The following is a 6,182-nucleotide window of genomic DNA, read 5'->3' as shown; positions in this document are numbered from 1 at the left end:
ACAAGACGGTGCAACACGATCGCTCTTTCTCGTTGTTGTTATATTGTTATTATAATTAACAATTCATTATTTTATTACTATCGTATTGTTTGTTATTACCTCGTTGTCTCTTAGAAACAGCTGTTGTAATATTAGAATTGCAAACCATTCGTAATTTGTCGTACAAGTCGATTACGATTATGCTTTTTATGGGTTAGGTTTAACAGTTTACCCTGTAAGGTTACGGTAAGCGGCGCTAGCTGTTGGCTAGGTGCAGAGCCGTTTATAGAGAGAGTTTGGCCATTCGGAGGAGCCTAACTTAAAGCGCGTCATGTGACATCACGGCTGAACGACCTCCCTCGTCGTGCTCCATTGTTATCCAGTCGTCAATCGGTCGCGGACGCCATACTGATGTGTACAATCACAAGGAGAGAAGACATGTGCGTACTTTTTGCTTCCAAAGCCTTTCGTCCTTGGACTCTTTCTCTTTGGCCGCAAAGTCCTTTTATCATTGGTGCCAGTGGGTCATAAGCCGGCTGTTCCTGTAGATTACATTCAAAGCGACCATGAAGGTGTCGACCAACTGGCGGACAGCATCAATATGGCGCGGACTAGAAGCGGATTCCACTCCGATTCAGGCTTTTTGGGCGGCACAACGACGACTCTGATGTCAAAATAAACTCCTCCCATGAGGCCGTAAAAGATAAAAGAACGGCCAAACTCTCCCTATAAATGGCTCTGACTAGGTGGTGCAAGTAACGCCTCCTCGCAGTTGTCAGTACAGAAATGTATTTTTTTCTTTTTTTTTCGGCCAATGCAGTCACCCTTTCCTACCAGCGAACATAATTTGTCTTCGTTATATTATTTCATTCTATTATCATTTGTAGTTGATGGACAGACCAGGTAGGATGAACAAGACCGCTTTAATACCGTTTGCCACCAACTACCAGGAAAGGAATGAATGTGGCTCGGAGGCACCGGTCGTCCACAACATGACCTCCCCTGCAGACAGCGCCAAATTGTCCGACCATGTAACGGTCTTTGCTGGAGGCTTGTGGGACGGAGGAGTAATATCGGGCCGACGACGTTGAATGGGCAAATGAACGTCGGGGAACGCGACGACTGGCGGGCAAGCTTTTGCGTAGGCCGGTTTCAGACGGTCGACATTCAAAATGTCGTGAGTCCTGTTGAGATTGACACGATAGTCCTTGCCGGCGCGACCAAGTACATGATGAGCACCGGAATAAGGCGGTGTCAGGGATTTCCGTATAGCGTCACTGCGAACGAAAACGTGGGTGGCGCTCTGGAGGTCTTGTGGAACATAGTGCCTGTATGACGAAGATGGGCGAGGCCGCACGGGGCGAATGGAGCTGAAAAAGTCGTGAACGTGTCGCACAAAGTCTGATGGGTTAGGTTAGGGGGCACTTTCAAACTGTCTGCCGCGATCAATAGTGACCTGAGACGGAAGGCCGAATTGGGAGATCCATGCCGACAGGAAGGTAGCGGCGACAGTTTCGCAGTCATGTCGGGCATGGACACCGCCACGGGCCAGCGGCTGGACCTGTCGATTCCTGTCAGCATGTATCGAAAACCGGATGACGGAGGCAAGGGGCCCACTATGTCCAGATGCACGTCGGAGCAAGTGTCGGGAAGGGCAAACTGGCCATGGGGGGCGATCGTGTGGCGGTACACCTTTCATCGTTGACAGGAAAGGCAGGCAAGCCCGAACGTCGGCACGTATCGAGGGCCAAACATAACTTGCGCTGATCATATGCTGGGACGCGCCAACGCCGGGATGCGCAAGGTTGTGCAGGGCATTGAAGACCGCTCGGGCGAAGACCAGCGCATCAGCGATCAGCGCAGAGTCGGGAATGGCGACGTCGGTAAGCTGGTGATTGAGCGACGTCGGTAAGTCGGTGAGAGGTGGTGTTGGAAGCGCGCAAGCGGGTGAGCTCGTCATCGCAGGTCTGGGACTGGGCGATGAGCTTAGGGCAGGGGTGTGGGTCGATGGTGTTCAGGTGCGCAAGCCTGCTCAATGCATCGGTTGGAGAGTTCTCTGACCCACGTACGTGTTGGATGTCCTTGGAAGACTCTGCGATGTAGGAGAGATGGCGGATTTCTCGGGAGGAGTACCGACTGCTAGCGGAACGGAAGGCATGAGTCAAGGGCTCGTAGTCGGAAAGGATGGAAAACCGACGGCCTTCCAAGAAATGCCGGAGGCAAGGTAGCGAGACAGCAGTTCAGGGGCAAAACTGGTGTAGTTTCTCTCTGAAGGTTGGAAGGCTTTGGAGAAGAAAGCCGTGGGCCGCCAATCGCCGTCGATCTGCTGTTGGAGGACTGCCCCGATGGTAGACGCGTCGACCATGGGTACTGTTGGGGTGTCATGCTGCGGGTGATACGGTAGCGTCAACTGGGCGAGGTCGCTTTTGATCGTGCTGAACGCCGTTTCGGTTGTCGGGCTCCACGGTAAAGGAGACGTGTTAGATTTCCCGCCGGCGAGCAGTTCTTCAAGAGGACGTAAGGTCTCCATGCAGTGCGAGATAAAACGCCGGTAAAAATTTATAAGGCCGAGAAAGAGGCGCAGTTGTCGGAAGGACTCAGGACGGGGGGAAGTTGGTTATGGCCTCGACCTTGCCTTCCAGGAGGGCTATGCCTTGAGAAGTGGCTCGGTGGCCTAAGAACTCAGTGGAGGCGACACCGAATTCACACTTTGCCATGTTCACCACGATGCCATGGTCAGCCAGGCGCTGGAAAAGCAGGCGAAGGTGGCTTTCGTGTTCTGCAGGTGAGGAGCTTGCATCCAAAATACAATCTATATTAGCGAAAACAAAAGGAAGTCCTCGGACGACGCAGTCGATGAAACGTTGGAATGTCTGAGCCGCATTTTTTAAGCCGAAGTGCATGTGCGGAAACTCAAACAGCCCAAATGGTGTCGTAATAGCTGTCTTGTTGATATCCCCTGGATCAACGGGAATCTGGTGGTACGCTTTCATTTGACCTATTTTACTGAAGATTTTGGCGCCGTGCAGGTTGCTGGTGAAATCTTGCAGCCTGGGAAGGGGATACCAGTTCGGTGTTGTGACCAGGTTCAATGCACGAAAGTCACCACATGGGCGTCTTCTTAGGCACCATATGAAATCCGGATGACCAGTTGCTAGAAGAGGGACGAGCGACACCAATGGAGAGCATGTGGTCGAACTCAGCGCGAGCTATCTTGAGTTTTTCGGGCGTCAAACGACGCGGTCGAGCGAAGACGGGTGCACCAGTGGTGTTGATATGCTGCACGACATCATGTGTCACGGGCTTAGTCCAGTCCGGTGCATAGGCTAGGGAAGTCGCACAAGACGTCCGCATAAGGCGACATAAGCGCAGAGACGGTTGGGCCGGCCGGAGGGGGAAGGTCGCTAGCGGAGGCTGCTGGAACGGAGAGGGAGGTGGAGGTTTCCACGAGTCTCTTGCGAGCGACGTCGACCGTAAAGCGGAAGTGGTGGAGAAAATCGGCTCCCTAAATGGGTCTGTCGACGGCGGCCACCAAAATTAACCATGGGAAGTTTCATCGCAGTTCTAGGTTTAAGGTGAGGGGGCGCTGCTTGTACAAGGAAATCCCGGTATTCTTGACGGCAGTGAGATGAAATAGCGGCGACCGGTTTTTGTCGAGGGCACAGGCAGGGAGCACACTAACTTCGGGGCCCGTGTCGACCAGGAATTTGGTGTGGGACGCCTGGTGCTGCACTCACTACTAAGCCTATTTAGCTCCGTCCTCGCCCCGCCGTCCACGACAGGGACAAGGACAGCAGGAAAATTATCTCTCTCGTGCTGCCCCGAATACACGTAATATTTCATGGAGGTGCACTGCAGGACAGGTGAACTTCCCCGTCGCCGTTGTACCCGTACGTGACAATATCATAGACAGGGGAGGAGAAGTCATTCAACACGCACGCATAGAAGGCGCGATTGGTTCCCGTTTGTTGCTCGATGCGTTCTTTGGAGAAAATTGAAAGGATGAATAAATACTGTGGAGAGCGTTTCACGGCGTTTCGATGAACCAGAATTACGCAGGATTCCACACTCTCTTACTGCTAGGGACACACAGAAGCTTTAAAAATATTAAGATAGGGAGCTACGAGTGCTACGCAAAAAAAATAAAAAAAAGACGTATTTTGGGAGTAAAAAGAGGAGTAACGGCTACCTGCTGCTCCCTTGTGCTGTTTAGTACACTCTTGAAAAACGGGCGTACATATCTCTTTTTTGGGTAGTATACACTTGCCACATATATCACTCCCTTTGGACTGTACATTTAGTATCTTAGTGAGCCAAGAGACTCCTGTTTTATAGTGATATGTACTCGCCATATAGGAGTGATGTATGTGACAATGAAAAGGTTAAAGAGAGTTAAAGAAAAACTATTTACACCCCTTTTCGAATATCGGGAGTTCCCGTACTCCTTTAGCAGACAGTGAGTTGACGATACCGACAACTTCGACCCGTACTGTGGAAGGGCTCCTTATTTCATTCTCCACGTGACCACCAGCAATAAGGTGGGGTATAGCCCTAGGCGATGGATCTCCCCATTCCTCATCTTTAAATCTTATCTTAATATCTTATCTTATTAATATCTTAAAATAAATTTGTTAAGTTGTTAACTTCCAGTTGATTAATGTGATTCAACATGTTACATAGCGCAGACTGCACTAATAGAAGGAAGGAGAAAGTAATGGAAGGACTTAACCTAGAGTATCTGATATCCAATTGATCATATAAGACTGGTCCCCATGAGCGCCAATGGTCACCAATGCAATAAACGAGAAGCCAATTAGAGACGACAAGAGAAGCAAGCGAGACATAATCATTTACAGCTGAACTAGCGTGATGAGAAGCAAAAAAGCGTCTGGAAGACGCTGTATGTCCCTGGAGAAAATGAGGAACCAGTTTGAGGGGGGTTTAAAATTGGAGCAAATGATAATCCATAACGCGCAATGTGTGGAAACTTAACTGCATTTGAAAAAAATGAACAGCTGGAACATCAACAGTGGGAAACGAAGTGAAAACATGTGATATGAACATTTCTTAGGAAAAGTCAACTAGAGAGAGTATATCAGTGTGTCTCGGTTTTGTCCTTGGTTTTGCGCACTTGTCAAAGAAATCCTCTGCGATTTAATTTCCTTGCTTTTAATAAACATATCGCCCACCTCCCAGCCCACCCCGCAAATTATTGTGAAGGGGCTCGTTATTTTATTCCCCCATCCCAACCAGCAATGGGGTAGAGTATCGCCTGTGGCGATAAAACTCCCCACTCTCCAAGGTCGAAAATAAAGTTGTTGTTGTTAACCCCGCAAAACAAAAACAAAAAAACGGAAGTTTGGTACCTGCTCGTTGGATATTACTCATAAAACAGTTCGATCACACCGATTCCCGATGTCTCCGATGCCGCAAAAGCTGGCCAAGGCGGCCACCACGGCACAAAAGCCAAGCACGGCGAGAGGGGCAGGTACACATTTTCCGCAGCGCGTCAGATCCAGCATCATCCGCGTTGCAGAATAGTTCGTCTGATTTGAAATGCTACTAAATGAAATCTCAAATCTACAGGAGCCCTAGCGACTTCATATTGCACATGTTACTTCAAACTATTAGTTTTGCTTTCCGTGTGACGCTCAGTGCACATAGGTGCACCTAGAATGGGGATCATTGATCTGAAACAAGTGGCGCCATTCGAGCGTCATTTTCAGGACTTTACCCATTTTTAAGGCATGTAGCGAATGCGTGAGACATTCACGTTGCTACCACACGGTAACTCATGCCTTTGTCCCTCTCCGCAGGCAATATGCGCGTGAAATTGTATTACTTGCACGTTAAGCTCGAATGAGAAAAACAAGAAATCACCCAAAAAGCGAATAATCACTCACACGTAATAAGGAACGAAGCAACCTGCTGATGTCAGTGCCAATCCTGCCAATCGGTGAACCGTTTTCTTAAATGTTCATATCCCGTCTTCCTGTTCACGTTCGTTGGGCGTGTGTGTATTGTGATCAAGCAGGCCAAGTACCTATGGAGGCAGTAAAGCGTGTGTGTATTGTCACCAAGCAGGAAAGCCACCTATAGTGGTAGCCCCCTTTTGTGTGTATTGTGTATTGTCATCAAGCAGGGCAGCTACGTTGGAGATAGGTGGAAGTATGGAGGTGTGTGTATTGTCATCAAGCAGGGCA

This window comes from Ornithodoros turicata, unplaced genomic scaffold (genome assembly GCF_037126465.1).
Source record: "Ornithodoros turicata isolate Travis unplaced genomic scaffold, ASM3712646v1 Chromosome36, whole genome shotgun sequence".
Taxonomy (NCBI): Eukaryota; Metazoa; Arthropoda; class Arachnida; order Ixodida; family Argasidae; genus Ornithodoros; species Ornithodoros turicata.
The sequence above is the reverse complement of the archived record's forward strand: the minus strand, read 5'-3'. Positions refer to the sequence as shown.